Source organism: Pinus tabuliformis, chromosome 1_1, assembly GCF_031772625.1.
Source record: "Pinus tabuliformis cultivar Carrire ecotype Pingquan chromosome 1_1, CPIR1, whole genome shotgun sequence".
Lineage (NCBI taxonomy): Eukaryota > Viridiplantae > Streptophyta > Pinopsida > Pinales > Pinaceae > Pinus > Pinus tabuliformis.
Genome location: NC_142297.1, coordinates 853,784,795 through 853,809,393, shown reverse-complemented (window position 1 = coordinate 853,809,393; position 24,599 = coordinate 853,784,795). Strand labels below are relative to the sequence as shown.

The 24,599-nt window shown below is 37.0% G+C and overlaps 1 protein-coding gene and 1 pseudogene across 50 annotated transcripts in view; both read right to left on the bottom strand.

The window, feature by feature from the left end:
- The window catches only part of LOC149216957 (chromatin-remodeling ATPase INO80-like), a 228,672-nt gene that overhangs the window by 99,501 nt on the left and 104,572 nt on the right, over window positions 1-24,599 (bottom strand). The window lies entirely within an intron of this gene.
- Window positions 8,558-11,594, bottom strand: LOC149216959 (clavaminate synthase-like protein At3g21360; annotated as a pseudogene). Its single transcript, XR_016251161.1, has 4 exons — window positions 11,466-11,594; window positions 10,605-10,879; window positions 10,229-10,477; window positions 8,558-9,161 (listed from the first exon to the last, which is right to left on the bottom strand). The product of XR_016251161.1 is annotated as a clavaminate synthase-like protein At3g21360 (transcript).

Genomic DNA, 24,599 nt, shown 5'->3' with positions numbered 1-24,599 from the left:
AATACACTGCATCTATTTGAATACAACATATATTTACACTCTTTATTTAAAATCTATGTAAGAAGCATCAAAAATCAAAGCACCCAGGTGTCAAGTTCATTACATGCAATAACTATGAAGTTATGCTACCCCTGGCTACTTGTTTCCCTTTAACTAAGCCATTATATACTTACGATCATACTTCCAGGCGTTATCTAGGGGGAACTTCATGGCCTCAAGCATCTTGGCATCTTGTTTAACTCTTTTTTTATTGAAACAAGTATACCCCCATTGCAATAGGGTAGATTAAAAGACGTCACTACTCTCTTATATCTTATTCTAATGCCTTCTATTGAGGTCTTCAAATGTATGAGCTTACTCGTGACCATTAAAGACAAGATGCATTTGTGTACTTACCTCAGATCTCCAAAGTTTATCATGCATGTTTCTAGGAAGACCTCCAAAGTTTATCATGCATGCTTCTGGGAATAATGTGAAAATGTCTCTGGAATGATCATGTCGCATTTTTCAGATACACATGACAAAAATATTAGTCTTCCAATGAATAATAATTAATGCAAAAGCAATTACTGTAGAAATACAAGATCTTAAAATGCCTTACATGGAATATCACTTGTCCAGCAGCAAAACCATTGTTAACTAATAAATTGAATGAATCTGTCATGTGAACTTCAGTAAGCTCACAGATGATGCACGCATATCTTTATAATCATCTTCTTTATGCGTATTGTGCGTTCAATGAGAAAATTTTCGGACCTCTAGAATTTTTAAGTTGTTCCAGGCATCCAAACCCTCCAACCTCGCATCTCCATTGGTAGGAGAAGACAAGCTGCATGCAGAGTCCTCGAACACGTCCTGCACGTGAGCATTCAAAACCCCCAAATTCTGGACTTGACAGACAACATCATTATCCTTTGTATCTGCATCCCATACTGACCCAAAAGAGCCTGGATTCTCATATGCAGCTGAAATTTCTGATGGAAATAGAGCACCCATTTGGCAAGATGCATGCATGAAGTACTAAATGCGCTAATAATTAATGCAAAATCAGTTACTGTAGAAATACAAGATCTTTACAATCATCTTCTTTATGCATGTTTTGTGTTCAATGAGAAAATTTTCGGACCTCTGGAATTCTTAAGTTGTTCTAGGCATCCAAACCCTCCAACCTCGCATCTCCACTGGTAGGAGAAGACAAGCTGCATGTAGAGTCCTCGAACACGTCCTACACATGAGCATTCAAAACCCCCAAATTCTGGACTTGATAGACAACATCATTATTCTTTGTATTTGCATCCCATACCGACCCAAGAGAGCCTGAATTCTCATATACAACTGAAATTTCTAATGGAATTAGAGCACCCATTTGGCAAGATGCATACATGAAGTACTGAATGTGCTAATAATTAATGCAAAAACATTTAATGTAGAAATACAAGATCTTAAAATGCCTTACATGGAATATCACTTGTCCAGCGGCAGCACCGTTGTTAACTAATAAATTGAATGAATCTGTCATGTGAACTTCAGTAAGCTCGTTTATGCATATTGTGTGTTCAATGAGAAAATTTATTTAATATCTAATAAGTGCAATATTGTAAATCTCCTTTCACTTTCATGTAATTAAAAAAGTTGTGTAAAAAAAACACAAATACACTGCATCTCTTTGAAAATGTATACAACAGAGATTTACTCTTTTTATTTAAAATCTATGTAAAAAGCATAAAAAATCAAAGCACCTAGGTGTCTTGTTCATTACATGTAATAACTCTGAAGTTGATGCTGCCCCTGGCTGCTCGTTTCCCTTTAACTAAGCCAATATATACTTACGATCATACTTCCAGGGGTTATCGAGGGGGAACTTCATGGCCTCAAGCATCTTGGCATCTTGTTTAACTCTTTTTTGATTGAAACAAGTATACCCCCATTGCAATAGGGTAGATTAAAAGACGTCACTCCTCTCTTATATCTTATTCTAATGCCTTTTATCGAGGTCTTTAAATGTATGAGCTTACTCGTGAGCATTAAAGACAAGATGCATTTGTGTATTTACCTCAGACCTCCAAAGTTTATCATGCATGCTTCTGGACTAATGTGAAAATGTGTCTGGAATGATCATGTCGCATTTTTCAGATACGCATGACAAAAATATTAGTCTTCCAATGAACAATAATTAATGCAAAAACAGTTACTGTAGAAATACAAGATCTTAAAATGCCTTACATGGAATATCACTTGTCCAGCAGCAGCACCGTTGTTAACTAATAAATTGAATGAATCTGTCATGTGAACTTTAGTAAGCTCACAGATGATGCACACATATCTTTACAATCATCCTTCTTTATGCATATTGTGCGTTCAGTGAGAAAATTTCTGGACCTCTGGAATTCTTAAGTTGTTCCAGGCATCCAAACTCTCCAACCTTGCATTTCCATTGGTAGGATAAGACAAGCTGCATGCAAAGTCCTCGAACACGTCCTGCACGTAAGCAATAAAAACCCCCAAATTATGGACTTGATAGACAACATCATTATTCTTCGTATCTGCATCCTTTACTGACCCAAGAGAGCTTGAATTCTCATATGCAGCTGAAATTTCTGATGGAAGTAGAGCACCCATTTGGAAAAATGCATGCATGAAGTACTGAGTGCGCTCGGGAATATTTGAGGCCTGATCATGGGAGGTTACAAGAATTATGGAGTTTGATGTGCGGGAGATCTGGGAAGGACATTCAGTCCTACAGCCCACGTTCAAGCCAGTTTTAAGTAGGTTAGGCTAGCTAGGGAAGGAGATTAGGTTAGTTAGGCATTGAATGTTTCTATTTGTAATTGAACTTATAACTCACAGGTCCCAAGATTGAAACCTTGCTCTGATACATTCAGATTTGCGCAAAACAGTTTTACATCAACCTGGTAACTTGCTTCTCGTTACCTCTAAAAAAACGGAAGGAACTTAAAATACGATTTTGGAAAACCAGAGATTGATAGATGTGTGTTTGAAAACACCCTAACCGGTTTACCACGATGAAAGGAAACCTTCTTCATGATTCTCGAATAGAAACCTTCTTCACGATTCTCGAACAAATTCTCTTTACTCTTTGTCTTGAACCGATTCTTGCTTTACATGGATTTTTTCAGAATATTGTGAAATGGTCATTATTGTAGTCCCAATAAAATCCCACACAAATGAGTTGCAGTTCTCGCTCCCACAAAAGTGCGTTAGTTGCAGGGCCACGTCGAAGGGTATTCACAACCTGGTCTTGCAGCTCTTTGGCCCTTTTGCAAATGCGTTACCCTCTGGATTTCTTGGGTATTTTGATCTTTTGTAGTTGGGTTAGCCCTACGGCTCTCCATGACTTGCTCTTGCAACTTTTAAACTTTTAGTGCTTTGCATTGCCTTTATGGGTTTTGGCTATATGTTTCACATCTCTTTGCGACCTACTGTAAATCCAATAATTTCCATGCCAGAATCTTGAATTTTCAACTTTGGCTTCATCTTCTGTGAGTCCACGGAATTTGTGTGCTTGTAAAATTCGACCTGGAAGATATGTATAGCGAGGGCAAGTGCAAGGTCTCCACACGGAGAAGCACCTAGAAGTGGAAGCAGCGTAGCGTCACCTGGAAGTGGAAGCAGCGCAGCGTCCAGCGAGGGCAAGCATCGATCTGCTGGGTTGCATCGTATACCCGCGGGGTCGCATTGTATACCAGTCTGATCAATTGGATGGGTAAGATCATTTTCATCGTCTAACATTTAAATCAAAGGCTCAGACATGTACACGTAACCCAAAAGCAAAGTTGATTTCAAATAGAAACGCCTTACGGCGTAAAAATATTTTTTCCGACCATAACTCGTATTTCTAGGTCGTTCTTGGAGTTATGTGCATCTATGAACATATTGTTTATAACCATTAAAATCAATCATATAGATCTTTCCATCCATAATGGTGTTTGGATTCCCCATGCTTCATGTAATCTGGCTTTATTTCAAACCATGTATTTGTAATGAGAATGTACATGCCCCCATTCATACGACCTCAAATTCTGTGTGGTCCTGTTACACATAAATTCCCATCTACCACTACTACATGTTTAAGATGACTATAAATATTGCTAGCAATGGCACCTCGTGCACTTATTTCATGCCTTCATGCGTTTGTAATGGGATCATAAACTTAGAAGCAAAGGAGGGAATAACCTGTGAGATGGCACATACCAGACCCTCCAACTACATATTGTTTGTTGTCAATTACTCCTATGAGGCAACTAAAATGAGGAGTTGACATGGATGCCATCTTTGTCCACTTATTCTTCCTTGGATCATGCATCCACACATCCCTTATTGCTTCTTTACAAAATAGAGCACCGCCAATGACATAAAGCTTTCCTTGCATGACTGCTGATGCGACACCCAAAATTACTTTCCCTCTAGTCAGAGCTCGATCATAGGTTATTGGAGGAAGTGCCTACCACCTATATCTCTTTGGACATACTTGGTAAATTATAGTAACACAGTCATAACCCAAGACAAAGTGACCTGCATCTAGAGGTTGGAAACACAGTAACTACGCTCATACAAAACTCTGAGCCGCACAAGAAGAACAATCAACTACTCTCCCTCCCTCCATTCATATCTCTCTATCCACGAAAATTTGTCAAAAAAATGGCACAGGTCATAGGGAGTCCTTATTTCATAATCAACACCCTTTCCATGTATTAGAGATCGTCTAGTACGCGACACACTTCGATCCACCCATTTTGTTGTCAGTACACATGGACAGAGCAACAAATATCTCAAATAGAACATCAAATTCATCCCTTCATGGGAAATATCAATCTGCAAGGAAATCATACATGTAGGATTTGGAAATCAGTTGTATACTTTACATTGGAATTCAACGAATTCTGCCCTCGATTTAAAAATCACTTCTCGCTTTTACACGCATTACAACCTTGTCATGGGTTGGAAGAAAAAATTTGCTGGCCGACAAAACATGAAACATAATTAATTCCAAATACGTTAAGACCGTTGTGGCCCCTTAATTTTACTGGTCAGTCTGAGAAACTAACTCCCTCCCTTGCCTTGTGGCTCTCATGATACCTACCTCCGAGTAAATCACAAATCATATGTGCAGGTTCATTGTATTTACATTCTAGATTTAACTTGGAAATCAAGAACCAGAGTTTGAAGTTGCAATTTAACTACCACCTTCAACCTTGCCTGGTATGTGATGCATTGTCCTCCTTTATTATAACATCCTGAATTCAATCTCATTGGAATTTATTTGAATCATTTAATCCATTATAGCCCCTTCAAGATGATTTCTCTGTCCTAGATGCAATAAAATGAATGCTTATTTGCAGCGCACACCTCTACTATGGCATCCGTTATACTTGTACAAACTATGTAAAAGTGCCAGGTGAAATAAAAAATTTAATAATTTTGAAAGACATAATGATCCAGACCATCCATTGTAACATTCCAGACTTAGGTGTAATGCATATTGCTATGTTATCGACATTGGTTCCAGACTTAGGTGTAATGCATATTGCTATGTTATCGACCTTGGTTCCAGACTTAGGTGTAATGCATATTGTTCTGTTGTCGACATTGTAACACTGCCATTACATAGGAATTATGTTAACACTGCCAAAAGATAGAAAATCTAATATTATGTTTGGAGTAAGCAGACGATACATTCAATCATACACATTTGGAACATGAATATTGAAGAACATTCCATTCTGAATTGTAACACAATCATCTCTGGCTTTGTATTAACATAACATATCGATAAATTATAGGTCTGTTTCATCTTTGTTCTACTATGATTGAAACTCTTCAGATAGGTATACATGTAACACATAACCATCGTCTGCATTGTTGGAAATATCAATTAATAAACTGAGGTTGGCACATGCATGTGCTCTCTAAATAATCCAATATTGCGGAACTATAACATAACCACCGTTGCACCCTCACTGCTTTGTTGAATGCACTGGGGCCTAAAATATGTCACAAAAACTGCTCAACATGTTGTTCCATAACATTTAAATAATGTTTGCACCTATTGCATTGTTATCAGAATTGTATGGATTTACTGAAGTTCACCATGCTAAAGGAGAAACACTTATAGAACATGTAAAATTTAGCAAAATATTTCTTGCTTCTATTTGTCATTACTCATAACTGTAAAATGATCTCTCCAAGTGTGGAATCAGAAGTAAATTTCAGAAGAAAACAATAAGAATTGGAAGTAACTATTTTTGGGTTTGTCTACTTTGATCTATGAGCCGCGAGATCAACTTTTCTTGGTTTTATGAAAGTATCTTACATGGTCATCACAAGTCCTGTCCTCTTGTGTTTTCTCGAGATCTCTCACCAAGATAATGTAGAGAATCCTAGAGTGTTTGCTCAGAAATTGTGGCTGTCTTACACGATATTGTTGAACCTTTGGTTGCTAGAATCTTGAATTTTCAGCTTCGGCTTCATCTTTTGTGAGTCCACAGAATTTGTGTGCTTGTAAAATTCGACCTGGAAGATATGTACAACGAGGGCAAGTGCAAGGTCTCCACACCGAGAAGCACCTGGAAGTGGAAGCAGCCTAGCGTCACCTGGAAGTGGAAGCAGCGCAGCGTCCAGCGAGGGCAAGCATCCATCTGCTGGGTTGCATCGTATACCCACAGGGTCGCATTGTATACCAGTCTGATCAATTTAGAATCTAGAGTGATGAATGATGAATTTAACTTTTAAATCAATGTAGATTCTAGAATGGTGAATAATGAATGATGAATATGTATCAGAGAATTTCATTATTGAATCTCATGGTCTATGGATGAATCATGCATGTATTAGTAAGGATGATGAGTATGGATCAATGTATTTCATTACTTAATTCAATTGTGTATGTCTCATTGTATTTATGCTTTCATTATTGAATATGAATTTGAATATATATATATATATATATATATATATATATATTAAAAAAATTATATACCTCGACGTGCCCCTGTCCCCCCTAAATTTCCCTAAAATTTAAGGGTACTCCCACACGTCCCCCTTGTGCATCTCCCCGCACCCGCGTCTCCCCGTCCCGGAGTCTTGGTGGAACATTGTTTATTTTTCTATTTATCTGGATTCAATTTTAAGAGATATGTTTGGCTTATTGTAATGCGGCTCCTTGAATAGATTCCATTCCAGTGTGGTTAGGACATCTGGGGAGTCAGCTTTAACTAAGTCATAAGTTTTTGGTATATCTAGCTTGTAGGTTGTTGGATATACTCTTACTCTTGCAATCATCCTGGCAGTCACCCTGGAACTTACCAAAAGTATTCCAACAGTTACCAATTCACCATGGTAAAAAAAAAGGAAAAGAAAAGATCACCCCATTCTATCATATCCATGGATGACCCTATGTGACCATCCTTTACTTAGATCCAATTCTACACACTCTTGATCCCAGAAAAAATCCATCTTCTTCCTTTTGTGAAATTGATAAACATATTAAAAAACTTGACAATTTTTTCTTTTCTATGACCAATTCTTTTCAGGATTCAATGTGAAATCTGGAAGTCTGACCTAGACATGCACTGATAAGATTGTCATGAATGTTGGATTGAATTCCAAGACCCAAGGAGTTAGAAAGACACAGGCTGCATCAGACAACCAAGGCCCTCCTTCCATTTCTCTACCCCTATCTTTAACTTATTCAAAATGAGCCACAAGAAACCTTTGGCTCAAAATCTCACAGAGACGTTTGTTACTCTGAGAAGAACAATGCTGAATCTACAAATCACATCCACGGAGAAAGGGTAGGTACACTTACGTAAATGAAAAGATAAAACAACTTGAGTTAATACACTCGTTGATGCACAGCGTTAATTAATTACACAAAAATACATTAACTACATGATGAAACTTGGAGAAAGATTATGGGACAAGGCATTTCAACATCTTTCCCTGCACCATATCTAAGAATGATACCAAAGAATGCACCACAGACAAGCATGTTAACATGACTCAGTGTCCAAGGCATTGCCTTCAAGTCCATTCAGGTAGGCGCAATGCCACCAGAAGTAAAGGAGGCCTAATCAGAATGATCGCTTGACAACTGAACTGAATTTTTTTATAATTTGAAACCTGTTGCTTTAAAACACTCCTCTCCAACCCCTTTGTAGACCAATATGGCATATATCGGTGTATCACATGTCAAGAACACAGTTCAAATACAAAGGTCACTAAAAGGCTAGAAAACCAAATTTTCTATAGTGACATTATGCTTGAGACACAGACCATAAATTATATATCCAAACATGAAACCCTATCATAACAAAGTTACTGATACTTTGGATGGTTAAGATCATTTTCATCGTCTAACATTTAAAATCAAAGGCTAAGACATGTACACGTAACCCAAAAGCAAAGTTGATTTCAAATGGAAACGCCTTACGGCGTAATTAAGAAAATAATCTAGCAAAAATAACCTAGCATATATGTAGGACATCACTTATATCACAAACTTATATAACCAATATATCAATGGCTCCATTGTAACCTTTCTATTCTAATCTGGAAGGGCTAACTGCCCCGTCCAGAGCATTTGTAAAAACTCTTTGGCAAACGATTATTAAACGACCTTTGGTTTTAAGCCCAAGTACAAATTTTTCAGGAATAAACCCTGAAAGATCTATTTGCATATTTCCAGTACGGGCAGTAAGAGGTTAACCTCTCAGATTATTTGCCAACAACATCAATGCTTAATAATGGAAAGAAATACTACAGCAAATGCTTGACAGTTGATCCAACAACACCCATACTATTTGCAGAAGGCAGCGAGTAGCCTTCTAGGTGGGGTTGAAGGCCTTCTCGCATGCTGCACAAAGCGATTGTCCAGCACCAGAACATCACCAACTTCCCAGGTGATGTCCACACACTCTTCTTTAGTTATCTGGAGGTATGATTCAATTGCCTCATCAGGAAAGAGGGAACCATCTGCAAGCATTGGGACTATCTCTGGAAGTGCTGAAGGGTTGAACCATGCTTTCCTATTGTCTGCATCTCCATCAACAGGTTTTATAGAAACAATAGGTCCCAATTCAAAAAACATTGTGCCATCATCTGCCCAAGTTATTTTGGACACTGGAACACCTGACTTTATAAGCCTGGAGGCAACAACCTTACCACATGATCATCAATTTCAATTTATTTCAGAACAATTTGATTATTGAAAATGGTAATTGCATTTTAAATCTGAACTGTTCCTGGGTAGAAGTGATCTATAAATGTGTGAAAAAATATTACAGCCTCATCTTCACCCAAAAATATAAATTTATCTCAAGTTTAAATAGCTAAAAAAAAGTAACACAGATTTCTTTTTCTCCACTCCTTATCTATGAAAATCAAGAATTTTCCCATCTTTAAATCTGAGTTAAAAGATAAAAATGAAAATGGATAGATGCTACATGTAACTTGTCATTTTATTCTTACCTATTTTTTGCTTCCTGCTTTGGTAACGGGATTGCCAGCCCTTTAAAAAGGATTGAGGATCGTCTTCCTGAGGAATGCTGTAAGAATAGATCAACCCCTGCTCCATAATTTTTACAAGTTCTGGGTACCTCTGTTCCATATTGTCCAGCACCAGAACATCACCAACTTCCCAGGTGATGTCCACACACTCTTCTTTAATTATCTGGAGGTATGATTCAATTGCCTCATCAGGAAAGAGGGAACCATCTGCAAGCATTGGGACTATCTCTGGAAGTGCTGAAGGGTTGAACCATGCTTTCCTATTGTCTGCATCTCCATCAACAGGTTTTATAGAAACAATAGGTCCCAATTCAAAAAACATTGTGCCATCATCTGCCCAAGTTATTTTGGACACTGGAACACCTGACTTTATAAGCCTGGAAGCAACAACCTTACCACATGATCATCAATTTCAATTTATTTCAGAACAATTTGATTATTGAAAATGGTAATTGCATTTTAAATCTGAACTGTTCCTGGGTAGAAGTGATCTATAAATGTGTGAAAAAATATTACAGCCTCATCTGCACCCAAAAATATAAATTTATCTCAAGTTTAAATAGCTAAAAAAAAGTAACACAGATTTTTTATTTCTCCACTCCTTATCTATGAAAATCAAGAATTTTCCCATCTTTAAATCTGAGTTAAAAGATAAAAATGAAAATGGATAGATGCTACATGTAACTTGTCATTTTATTCTTACCTATTTTCTGCTTCCTGCTTGTTGCTGGTTTGGTAACGGGATTGCCAGCCCTTTAAAAAAGGATTGAGGATCGTCTTCCTGAGGAATGCTGTAAGAATAGATCAACCCCTGCTCCATAATTTTTACAAGTTCTGGGTACCTCTGTTCCATTCGTTGGGTGAGCTTATGGCTCAACAGGATTGCTGTCTGCCCTCCCTCCGGAGGTGCAATCTCACAGAAGAACAATATTTTGCTTGGAAACACAGGAAACTGCACAGCAAAAAAAATACCCAGAACATTGATGGTCAAGAAAAAAAAAACCTAATAGGAATAAGTTTGAAGAGAAAGAAAGAAGAAAAGGAAACTGTAGTCTGGAATGCTTAGAGGATCGGCTTACCATAGCCATCTGATGATGGAATTTGATGTGCTGATCCAGAGGAGCTTCGTTTGCTGTGTAAACCCTTCCTTCAACCCTGGGCCTTGAAGCTAAGCCCAGATATGGCTGTTCTTCCCATCCAAATGCTTCAACAACTGTGTTGAAATAGGATGCACTTCTCACTGGAAACCCTCTAAACAACAACGCTCCAGCGCGATTCAGTTGATTGTGAATCCATTCCCTGTTCTGTTGGATGGCGTTGACAAGGGACCCAATTGAGGGGTTTTCATCTGGAGGTAGCAGAACCATGGGGAAGAGGGTGCCATCCTCGAGAATCTTCTGTTGGGCAATGTTCCTGGAGCTTCGTTTGCTGTGTAAACCCTTCCTTCAACCCTGGTCCTTGAAGCTAAGCCCAGATATGGTTGTTCTTCCCATCCAAATGCTTCAACAACTGTGTTGAAATCGGATGCACTTCTCACTGGAAACCCTCTAAACAGCAACGCTCCAGCGCGATTCAGTTGATTGTGAATCCATTCCCTGTTCTGTTGGATGGCGTTGACAAGGGACCCAATTGAGGGGTTTTCATCTGGAGGCAGCAGAACCATGGGAAAGAGGGTGCCATCCTCGAGAATCTTCTGTTGGGCAATGTTCCTGGAGCTTCGTTTGCTGTGTAAACCCTTCCTTCAACCCTGGTCCTTGAAGCTAAGCCCAGATATGGCTGTTCTTCCCATCCAAATGCTTCAACAACTGTGTTGAAATCGGATGCACTTCTCACTGGAAACCCTCTAAACAGCAACGCTCCAGCGCGATTCAGTTGATTGTGAATCCATTCCCTGTTCTGTTGGATGGCGTTGACAAGGGACCCAATTGAGGGGTTTTCATCTGGAGGCAGCAGAACCATGGGAAAGAGGGTGCCATCCTCGAGAATCTTCTGTTGGGCAATGTTCCCTGGTTTCAAAATGGCCAATTCCTTCATTGTTTTGCTCAGAAATTGTGGCTGTCTTACACGATATTGTTGAACCTTTGGTATTGTTGCCAGAATCTTGAATTTTCAGCTTCGGCTTCATCTTCTGTGAGTCCACGGAATTTGTGTGCTTGTAAAATTCGACCTGGAAGATATGTACAGCGAGGGCAAGTGCAATGCCTCCACACCGAGAAGCAACACGTAACCCAAAAGCAAAGTTGATTTCAAATGGAAACGCCTTACGGCGTAAATATCATATTGGGTTCTATTTTGAAACCAACGACAGCCGATCGACTCTCTTGGACCCACATTATACTAAGTTAAATTACAACTTTTATTCGGCAGTTGTAAATGCTTTTTCAGTTGATAATAAAAATGATCTGGTTAAAAGTTTTCAATATTTATAAAGCTTTTTCATACTTTTTGAAAACTTTTTTCATACTTTTTAAATGGAATGAAAACTATTGGTAACTGATGCAAACGTCAGCGCATTAAAATTTCCTTACATAATCAGTGAATTTCAACAAAGTCTTTGTCAAGGATATTCTCCATACGTGTGGGAAATGGAAGTGGATGGTGAAGAATTTTTATAAAAAAATAACTTGTAAAGGATATTCTCCATACGTAATTTATTACAACTTGATAATTTTTCAAGATAATAAAAACGATTTTGTTAAACATTAAGAAGCTATTAATAATTTTAAACTAAATGAAAACGATGTGTAACAAAGTACACGTCAGCTCATCGGAGTTTGTGCTCAACGGTTCAGCTCATCGGAGTTTGTGCTCAAGATTTTTATCCACAATATTCTCAACACTCTTCCATGATTTAAAAACTTGTGTGGCAGCGAAAATGGATGGTCGGACATTTTTATCAACAATATTATCAACACCTTTCCATGATTTAAAAACGTGTGTGGCAGCCAAAGTGGATGGTCAAAAAGATCACTGGGACCCACCAAAATGGATGATGGAGAGTCCAGAAAGAATTAGTATTTATATAGCTGATAATGAATTTTGTTTATTTATATAACTTATAATGAATTTTGTAACCTAAGTTTTTTCCAAATTGATGGAACATTTAGGAACTCAATCCTTTCAAATTCATAAAATATTTTGTTAAATTTAGTAGTAATCAATTAGATGATATAAATTTTCAAGTTATATAGAATATTAATTTTAAAAGTTTATATATATATATATTAAAGTGAAAATTAAATGAATAGATATTTTATTTAACAAATAACTAAATAAAATAAAATTTAAAATTGAAATTAATTATAGTTGAATTAATTTTTAAAGAAGGATTAATTAATGTAATAGGATTTTAAGTTAGTAGTGAATAAGAGTATTGTTAAGGATGTTTCATTGATAATCGTAGTATAAAAATTATGTTTTTTTTATAACAATAGTCGTAGTTTAAAAATTATGTTTTTTTGCCTTGAAAGTTATGGAAATTTTGGTTATATTTTTAAAAAATTCGGCAGGGATTTTTGTAAATCTAAGTAAAAGCTGTCAAAATTCATAATTTTAGGTGCCTTAGACATTTTTGATGGTGCTCAATCCATTTCTACCATCAAAAACATGATTCAAACACTGCATCTACAAGATTTTTTGAAATTTTTTTACCCATAAATGATTAGAATTTTATGATATATAATAATGTTATTTGTAATTTATATGTTTATTATTAATATAGTTGTTTTTTTAATTTTTTTCTTTAATTATTATTAATTATATATATATATATATAAGATGTATCTTTTTCATGAAAAAACCTTTTTTTTTGGTTAGTTTTGTATAAAGAAATAGATTTTCTTGTTAATGTTGATTATTTTTGGAATCTCACTTTACATGTTTATTACTATTATGACTCCTTACATTCCTTTCATTTGTCCTCTAGGTGTATTATTTAAGGAATAATTTTAAATGATTATAATATTATAAACTAAAATAAAGTTAGGTTAGTTTTTTTATATATATTATTATTATTGTGGTTTTTTTTAATATTTTGTTTTCCAAAATTGTATTATAAAGTATAATATTTATTGTATTGTAATTTATTACCATTATATGACATATTATTTCGGTAAATGTATATTTTATAAGATAAAATTTTGTCATGAAAATTATTGTTTGCTAGTATTGTATAAAGTAATAGATTTAGTTGTCGATGTTGATCACCACTATCAAGTCTCACTTTACATGCTTATTGCTTTCACGGCTTCCTATAAGATTCATTTCATTATGTCCCCAAGAGTAAACTCAATTTCTGTAAAGAGAATGGACCTTATTCATTATCGTGTATTTGAACCAATATAATATTGTTATTGACATATATGATATTTTTCCTATATGTGCATCACCAAGACTCGCATGTAAAATCCATCATGCAGGATTTGCTAGTCAATCTAGCTTTCCCATTGCTCTTTAATTCATTTTCCCACGATAATAAACTTTTGTGTGCCCTTTGGGTTGTAATGTGCATTTTGGGCCTACCGTGTGGCAACATCTAATTGAATGTTGAGCCCACTCCTCTAAGATAAGTTTCAATCATCATCACAACAATTGCATTCCCAATTGTGGATCATAAATATGATCAAGGAATGAAATTTGTGGGTCATAAGATCCCCTCCATTGTAATGTGCAACTTTATAGCCTACATTAATAAAGAGGTTCAATGTGTCTCCTTTAACATGACTAAAAATGGTTAAGTCAATATCTCATGCTCTACTCCCTTCTGTTGATCTTAGCCAAATCAACGTTCTAGATTTCCCCTCCTTTTAACCCTCAGAGGTCTTAACTCTCTCACACATACATCCTCAAATCCATTTCCCCTCTAGTGATCTTAGTATCAGTAGGGGGTCAACTGTTGAGAAATGGCAACAAGAAATTCCAGTTTAATTTTCCCTTGAATTAAATTGAGAAATAAAATTGTAATTATTTTCTCATAGCAACTTGTAATAGTTAACTAAGTTAAGTTGACTTAGTTAACTTAGGAATTTCGAGTTGGAAGTCATGTATATGTTCTCCTAAGTTTTAGGGGTCCAAAATAAGTTTATTTATGAGTTGTAATTAGATAACTCAGTTTACTAAGTTAAGTTCAGTTAAATTAGTTCCAAATTGTTTGAGGAACAAATAGTGAGTTAACAGTTAGTTGGTGCACTAATGCATAACTAGTGTTACTCTAGTTAACTAAAGATTCCCATATCAGAAACTCATGCATGACGATTTTGAGAAAGACCCAGTTGAGACTAGAGTGTTGGGACAATGTACTATCAGTTGTATGATTTACTGAGTTGTATAGATCATGCATGCAATCAAGAACTAAACCTTGAAGGGATTGCGCAGTTTTGAATGCATTGGCCTCCCATTAATATGGGTTTATCAGCCATAGGAATTGTGCAAGGAAATAGGGTCTTGGAGAGCTGCAGAATTGGCTAAGTGTTGGCCAAGAATTTGCTTTTGAGTTGGAGATTGATTTTACTGAGCGTTGGGATTGTTCTTGTGAGAACAAGCATTGTATTATCATCTTGGATTTCTGATATATACAATACAGATAGTGAGGTTTTGAGTTGTGTATTTCCCCACATATTTATTGTGTTATGTGTATTTAATTATCTTCCTCTTGTCGATTATTATTTTCATCGATCTATTGGCTTCCGCTGAATGAAAGTAGAAGTAGATTGTTGTCCTGTGCTTTAGTAAATTGTGTGAGCTTGTCAATCTACAGGATTTTCTACATGGTATTAGAGCTAGATTTGTAGAAATTTTCTACATGGTATCGGAGCTGACAACATTATACTAGAGGATATTTTGAAGTTTTGAGTTTAGGGTTACAGGTGAAATTCGAATTTTCATTTCATACTTCAAGATCGGCAGATGGCGTTCTACGGTTTGCGGCTCGAGTATGCCTTGGAAGGCAACTCGAATTTATAGCCTGGAGGGACATGATGGAAGTTGTGTTAGAAGATAATGGCTTGAAGGAATTCATTGATCAAGAAGTTCCTAAGCCAGTAGCATCAGATGCACAAAACTTACCCGAATGGAAGAAGTGTGTGGCAAAGGTGAGGTGGATAATCCTTGAGGGAGTTCGAGACCACATTGTCTCGAGTCTCCATGGCAAGGAAACTTTGTATGCTATGTGGAAAACATTGACGAACTTGTATCAAAACAACAATGACCAAAGGAAATTGGCACTGAAGGACAAACTTCGAAAAATCAAAATGGAGAAAGGTGAGACTATTTCCAAATACTTGACCAAGTTCACTCAGTGTCGTGATGAACTTGGAAGTGTTGGAATCACGGTTGCCGAGGAGGATATGGTGAGTCTTGCTCTTCTAGGACTCCCAAAGAGTTGGCATAGTTATCAGGACTCTGTCAATGGTTGGGAGAAGCTGCCAGATTGGGAACGAATGTGGTCGGATTTGATGCAGGAGGAGATCAAGAGGAACACCAAGGATGGCTCTTCATCAAAGACTGATGATGAAGAGAATTGTGCCTTAGTGATTAAGGCGAAGAAAGGGAAAGGGAAATCTTCCCATTCCAAATCGGATTCTTATCATGGAGGTAAGAAGAAAGACATGACGAAAGTTAAGTGCTTTCATTGTCATGAGCTGGGCCATTTTACTACAGATTGTCCATTGAAGAAGTCCTCAGGAGGAGCGGCAGGTGAGGTTTTGGCCTCTCAATTTGAATTGGAATTTTCCCTCATTACATGCATGGTGTCATCAATGATGGGAAGTGTATGGTACTTAGTTTGTGGATCTTCATTCCACATGATTGGCGACAAAGAGTTATTCAGTGACCTAGAGGAGAAAGATCTCCAGATGCATATCAAGATGGGTGACAATGGGAAGTATAATGTTACTGGATTGGGCACAATTACTTTTCAGAGGGAGCATGATGCTCCACTCATCTTAAAGAATGTTATGTATGTGCCTGAGCTGAAGAAGAACTTGGTATCCAATTCCATGTTTAAGGATAGAGGCTATGATGTGATCTTCTTGAAAGGAAAGGCGTTACTTCGAGACGTGCCACGAGTCAAGTAAAGAAGATAGGGATTCGTGTGAAGAATCTCTATAAGTTGGAGGTAGAGGAGTGTGTTGCTTTGAGCTCAAAAGCATAAAGGATGCAGAGTCGAGATGTTGGTGAGTTATGGCACAAGCGATTAGGCCACTTGAGCAAGTTGATACATGCAAGGGGTGTACTTTGGGAAAATACACCAAGTCTTTCTTTGGAGACAAAGACGGTCGAGCAGATTTTATTTTAGAGAGAGTCCATTTAGATGTGTGGATCATTCTCGATGGCATCCATGGCAAAACACAGGTATTATGTTATATTTGATGATGACTATTCACGTAAATGCTAGATATTTTTCATGCAGAAAAAGGATCAGCCTTTCACAAAGTTCTGTGAGTTTAAAGCATTGGTGGAGAAAGAGTTGAGAAATAAGTTTAAAGCTCTACGGAGTGATAATGGTGGTGAGTGTGTCTCAAATGAGTTTAAGAACTTCTGTGCAGCGGAAGGGATTAAATGGGAGTTGACGGCAACCCATAACCCTCGACAAAGTAGGGTGGCTGAGAGGAAGAACATAAGCGTATTAGAGGTTGCAAGGGAAATGTTGCATGATCAGGGCCTACCACTATACTTGTGGGCTGAGGCATGTAACACAATGGTTTATGTTCAAAATTGTAGCCCACATCAGACACTTGAGATGAAGACACCATAGGAGGCTTATTCCAGTAAGAGGCCAGATGTTGGTCACTTCAGGATTTTTGGGTCATCAGTATATTGAAATGTGACCAAAGATACACGAAAGAAGCTTGAGTCGACAACAAAGTTGGGGATATTTGTGGGGTACACTGATACACCTCACAAATATCAGGTGTACTTTCCGACCAATTAGATGACAGTGGTTCGTAGGGATGTCAGATTCGATGAGGAGAAGGCCATGCAAGTTTTCCTTAAGAGGAAGATTGAACTACATGCAGATGAGGAGATTTTAGCTCCCAAGGTTGAGGAGATTTATATTGATGTGGAGCAGCCACATGTAGAGGATCCGAGAGTGGAGACATCCACTCAGTCATAGTCTTCCAGAGGGGGAAGAAAGCACACCAGAGGGGCTGAAATATTGTTGGATAATGCACGGGAGAATGTGGGAGCACCCACTTATCGACGCAGGTAGAGGACGTCACCTGAGAGGTACACTGGATACCTGGCTCTTATGGGCGAATATGTTGTGACAAAGTCATCTTCCTTTAAGGAAGCAGTGCAGCAGCCAGTTTGGGTTGATGCCATGGTGGAGGAGTATGAATCCATAGTTTGTAACAGTGTTTGGGATATGGTCCTGAGACCGAAGGATAAATCAGTGGTGAGCTCCCGTTGGCTTTACAAGGTAAAGTAAGCTGTATATGGTAGTGTGGAGTAGCATAAGGCTAGATTTGTGGCTCATGGCTTTTCACAGATAGAGGGGATTGACTATGATGAGACCTTTGCTCATGTTGCAAGGTACTCATCAATCAAATCTATATTGGCACTATCAGCACAGATGGGTTGGAAGATCCATCAGATGGATGTGAAGACAACCTTCCTTAATGGCATGATTGAGGAAGAGGTGTACATAGAGCAGCCTGAAGGTTTTGAAACCTTTGACCGTGAGTCGCATGTGTGTTGGCTCAAGAGAGCATTGTATGGGCTGAAGCAAGCACCCCATGCTTGGTACACCAAGATAAATAGCTACTTCATCGAGTTGGGCTTCATGAAGAGTGAAGCAGATGTGAACTTGTACCACATAGTGGTGGAAGGTAAAATGTTGATCATTGTACTTTATGTTGATGATCTCATACTGACAGGTGATGATCAGCTGATCAAATATTGCAAGGAGGACCTTGCAAGAGAGTTTGAGATGAAGGACATGGGGCTCATGCATTACTTTCTTGGCATGGAGGTATGACAGGGAGATGGGGAGTTGTTTGTGTCTCAGGGCAAGTATGCCAACGAGATACTCAGGAGATTCCACATGGAGAACAACAAACCCATGGAGACTCCTCTAACAGGTAACTGGAGGAAGGAGGATGCTAGTTCAGGGGAAGTAGTGGAAGCTATTGTTTATAGGCAGCTTGTGGGTTCACTCATGTACTTGGTGAACACACGACCAGATATGTGTTATGCAGTTAACTAGCTTAGTCAAGTGATGGTTAGGCCTACCAAGTTGTATTGGAAGGTGGCAAAGCATGTATTGAGATACTTCAGGGGTACTTCTCAGTATGGATTCTGGTACAGACAGACAGAGGGAGTGAAGCTCCAAGGCTTCACCGATGCAGATTGGGCAGGGAGTCCATCCGATGGGAAGACACATCACGAGGGATCTTCAGTATTAGGTCAGCGGCAGTTTCTTGGTACAGTAGGAAACAAAGATCAGTTGCACTTGGTTCAGCCGAGGCAAAGTGCATCGCTGCGAGTCAGGCAACATGTAAGGCCATCTGGATGAGGAAGATCTTGGTTGGTTTTTTTGGTCAGCAGATGGATCCAACTGTGATTTACTACGATAATCAGAGTTGTATCAAACTCTCTGAAAATCCAGTTTCTCATGATCGATCCAAGCATATTGATATATGATATCATCATCTCGGAGATTGTGTATTGAGGCAGATTATGTTGTTAGAGTACATTCCCACGGAGGAGCAAGATGTTGACATTTTGACAAAGGCATTGTCAAGATGTAAATTCGAGTTTCACAGAGACAAGATCAGGGTAGCTGATAATTCCTTTCTTGTTGAGAGGGAGTGTTGAGAAATGGAAACAAGAAATTTCTAGTTTAATTTATCCTTGAATTAAATTGAGAATTAAAATTGTCATTATTTTCTCATAGCAACTTGTAATAGTTAACTAAGTTAAGTTGACTTAGCTAACTTAGGAATTTCAAGTTGGAAGTCATGTATATGTTCTCCTAAGTTTTAGGGGTCCAAAATAAGTTTATTTATGAGTTGTAATTAGATAACTCATTTTACTGAGTTAAGTTCAGTCAATTTAGTTCCAAACTGTTTGAGGAACTACTAGTGAGTTAACAGCCAGTTGGTGCATTAATGCACAAACTAGTGCTACTCCAGTTAACTGAAGATTCCCTCATCGAAAACTCATGCATGTCAATTCTGAGAAAGACCCAGTTGAGACTAGAGTACAGGGATAGTGTATTATCAGTTATATGATTTACTGATTTGTATAGATCATGCATGCAATTAAGAACTAAACCTTGAAGGGATTGCGTAGTTTTGGATGCATTGGCCTCCCATTAATATGGGTTGATCAGCCATAGGAATTGCGCAAGGAAGCAGGGACTTGGAGAGCTGCAAAATTAGCTAAGTGTTGGCCAAGAGTTTGCTTGTGAGTTGGAGTTTGATTTTACTGAGTGTTGGGATTGTTCTTGTGAGAACACACATTGTATTATCATCTTGGATTTTTGATATATGCAATACAGGTAGCGGGGTTTGTAATATCCCTCCCCTTAATAATAAATAATATAAATAATAAATAATAATAAATAAATCACTTCATAATAAATACTAAAAATAATAAATCATAAATGTTAAATAATAAATGATATTAAAAATATATACAAAGAAAATAAATAATAATAATAATAAAAATAAAAATAGTAATAACCATACTAAAGCTCTAAATAAAAATAAATAGAAATAAAACAAGAAAGCTAAAAATCAAAAGAAAGTTGCATGTAGACACATGGAGTGTGTGCATGTGGTTCCCCTTCCAATGTTTGTTCTATTTAATAAATGGTGAGGAAGATGAGAGACACTCATGCATTCCATCATTCCGAGATTCTATCTTTCATTTTCTTGGGAGAATGGTATTCTAAGACTTAGGAGTCACTGGTAGTAGTACGTTGATTGAGGGCTCGGGGGTGGCCAGTTGTAGCAAACCATTGCACAATTGAGCCTACGGTTGGGTGGAGAGTCGTCCCCAAAACCTTGTTGTCATCTGGCAGACATTGATCAGGTAATATAGGTATATATCTTATTTGTTTGTTTATGGTTTTAATTAGGAAAATTAATTTTATATTTACTTTGGATTGTTACATATGGTATCATAGCTAAATGTTATCTTATGAAGTAAGGGAAAACAATGAACTTGTTGAAAGGTAATAAGGATGGGTTGTAAGGAAAGTTGAATGTGTGTTCACAAGTCAAATATGAGATTCCTATTTGTAACATAAACAAAGGTAAGAAATCCACAGATGCAATAGCTTATCCTAAAACATGATGGTAGGTTTTGGAATATTTATAATAGTGGTGAATGGACTTTAATGATTGTGATAATAATGATAGTCAGTTTGAAGAAGCCATAGAAAGTATGATGGAACTAGACCAAATCATCACTCGATGGTAACAAAAAGACAAAATGGGGAAAATAGGATGCACCTAAGCATAAATGAAATAATCTCCTACCCAGTCAACTATTATGGATAACTAAGGGAGGTGCCCCATTGAATAACATTAATGTGGAATTTCATAGATTAGAGAAGACGATTAAAGCTCATATTGCTTCCTTGGGGCATACATCTAGTGAATAACACTGGAGTGATAGATTATTAGAGTTATGGTGTACATGTTCATTTTAGTCCAATTTATGACAAAAACCATGAGTATTATAAGAAAGTGTATTTTAAGATGATAGAATTATGGTTTTTATTTTGTCTTTGATGGTAAGTGAGCCTTAAATAAGTAAACTAAATGATCTTAGTTGTTAAAATTATCAAGAGCCTTAGAAAAATTTGAAGTAGTAGTAGTACTCAAAACAAAGTATGGATTTTAAAAGTTTTTATGAAGATTTGACACAAAGATCAAGGGAAGTAAATGGATTATAATGATGAATTTTCCTATGAAATTAGGATCATGTAAAGGGAACATTTTTTTTGTGAAACGTCTAAATTCTGTCCTATTATTTAAATTTTATTGATATATCTAAATCATACACTATGATCTCAGTTATGGTTTCAGTTAACGATTATGTCAACATGGGATCGTCCATTATAATGTTGAGATAAGGTGATGATATAAGGATAATGATGCACATATTTAATTAATTGTTACGATAATAGTGTTGTATGGTCATGAGGAATATGATATGCATAACGTGGCATAGGAATTATGATGCTATAATATGAGGTTTATTGACATGTGGTTCATTTATTATGTGAAGTCATCATATGTCTTTGATGCAAATATGTTGATGTAATAACTTATGATGGTATTTCATGAGGTGAAGCATGTGATAGTTGCATACAAATTTATGACATGCATGAGCATGCAGTTCGTTATTATTCATAATGTTGCGATTAACAATGATGAATGTTCTCACGATGACATGCAAGACTTGGCATGTGGATTATTTTTTTGTGATACTATGATGGTATAGCTAATGCATTGGTTGCATGTTGAGGTGCGATGATTGACAGGGGTCCACAAATGGGCCAAGAGGGTCAGTTTATTTGATGATCTCGCGCGAGCCTATACGCACGAGGGAGAATAAGTAACACCATATGGGTTGGGGACAAACTCAATCAACACTACATATGCCAGTGGTTCCTTTGTCTTGTGTAGCTCTTGAAGGGCTATGGGACCATCTTAACGAGGCCAAGTGACTGATGTTCTAGGCTAGGTGCCTATTATTGGATTGGGATGTCGAAGTCTGGAAGGTATGTAAAGCACTTCGAAGCCTGGGGTTGTGTGCCTTAGTAGTTGTGGAGGGAGTGGGCCAGCCTTGCAAGATGCCTGGGGTCATTGAGTACCGGACCGGATGCCTGCCTTGGGGCAGATGAGGTCTGAGTTAGGTGCGAGCCTTGGGGCTAGCCTTAGACTAGGATACAGACCGGGTCAGGCTTATGCCTAGTGCCGCAAGTGGGAAAAAGGACAAAGATTCCTTGAGATTTCCCGGGGTGTTGGGGACTTTCGATGCCTGCTGGTTATACTAGTTTAGCAGAGGGTGTTGGCAACATGAAGTAAATAAAATAATAAATAATAAATAATAAATAATTCAACTTAACTTTGGGACGAAGTTCCTTAAAGTGGGAGAGTATGTAATATCCCTCCCCTTAATAATAAAAAATAATATAATAATAAATAATAAATCATAAATGTTAAATAATAAATGATATTAAAAATATATACAAAGAAAATAAATAAAAATAATAAAAATAAAAATAGTAATAACCATGCTAAAGCTCTAAATAAGAATAAATAGAAATAAAACAAGAAAGCTAAAAATCAAAAGAAAGTTGCATGTAGACACATGGAGTGTGTGCATGTGGTTCCCCTTCCAATGTTTGTTCTATTTAATAGATGGTGAGGAAGATGAGAGGCATTCCTGCATTCCATCATTCCAAGATTCTATCTTTCATTTTCTTGGGAGAATGGTGTTCTAAGACATAGGAGTCACTGGCAGTAGTACGTTGATCGAGGGCTCGGGTGTGGCTAGTTGTAACAAACCATTGCACAATTGAGCCTACGGTTGGGTGGAGAGTCATCCCCAAAACCTTGTTGTCGGCTGGAAAACATTGATCAGGTAATATAGGTATATAGCTTATTTGTTTGTTTATGGTTTTAAATAGGAAAATTAATTTTATATTTACTTTGGATCGTTACAGGGTTTTGAGTTATGGCTTTCCCCAAATATTTATTGTGTCATGTGTATTTGATTATCTTCCTCTTGTCGATTATTGTTTTCATCGATCTATTGGCTTCCACTGAATGAAAGTAGAAGTAGATTCTTGTCTTGTGCTTTAGTAAATTGCATGAGCTTATGAATCTACAGGATTTTCTACATCAACCTCTTTATGCATTCAAAGGACCCCCTCTCCATGATGTGTAGATTTGAAATTCATATAAATGGGAGAGTGCCATGTTCCTTACTCTTGTGGCCTCTACTCCATTTTAATATGATTTGCAAGTTCTCTTGAGATTCGACCCTAATTGTCAATATGAGAATTGTTTGACAATCCAAGTTATTGTGAGTTATAGAGGTCCCCTCAATGATGCACCTCTATAAACCACACCAATAGGACATTGTCATGTGTGCTTTGTGTTAATGATTAATAACTTAAAAAATACAAAGGTAACATTTTATTCATGCTTTGATTAACTTCTCTAATGAGTTCCTAACTTTTATAAAATATGTTCCACCCTCCTAAACCTATTTGATGGGGAGTAATGGAGCCACACTAGCTTATAACTTTAGTAATATTATAAATGCATGTATAATGCAAATAAACAATGAATGCAACAATTACAAATATACAAAGAATGATCATACCTTGATGCCAATGCCTAAATGCATGTATTAAGCATTCATATGCATAATTTATGCAATCAATTGGAAACAAGGAATAACATAATGAATAAATATTTTGCGTATTCATGTTCAAGAGTTTTCATTGATGTCAATGCAAGGGAAGGTCAATGTTGCAGAGCTGAAAATAAACAAGGGATCAATGAGAAAAAATATTATGGAGCTCATCATTAAAGTGGAGTTCTTGAAGTCAAGGGAGGATGAGCATATTACTACATCGGTTCCCATGGAAGCATAAAAATTGGTTTTAAGGGAAGAGATTGCAAGCAATGAGAAAAGGAACACCATTAAAGTTTGAGCTTGCAAACCAAACACCTATCAAGATAAATCATGTTCTTGATACCATGTATCACTTATGAGAGTGATGAATCCATGCCATATATGGGTTGCATGGATGGAGATTTTACCAATGGCCTTAGAGAATCCATAATGCTTGAAAATGATAGTCGTTGTCTCAGTTCATTGTAATTAATTCACAATGTTGTAAAGTAATGTCACTTAACTTGTTCTATTCAACCCCAACAATATGATATATTACATAATGTTCAAACAAAAGGACCAACTTGCAAATTCTTCAACATTCAAATAATCAAGACAATCTAACACACACAATGAATTAAAGGAAGAGATACAAACTTATACCAATAGACATCTGATGAAATATTGTGATTACATTAATTATTTCAAAG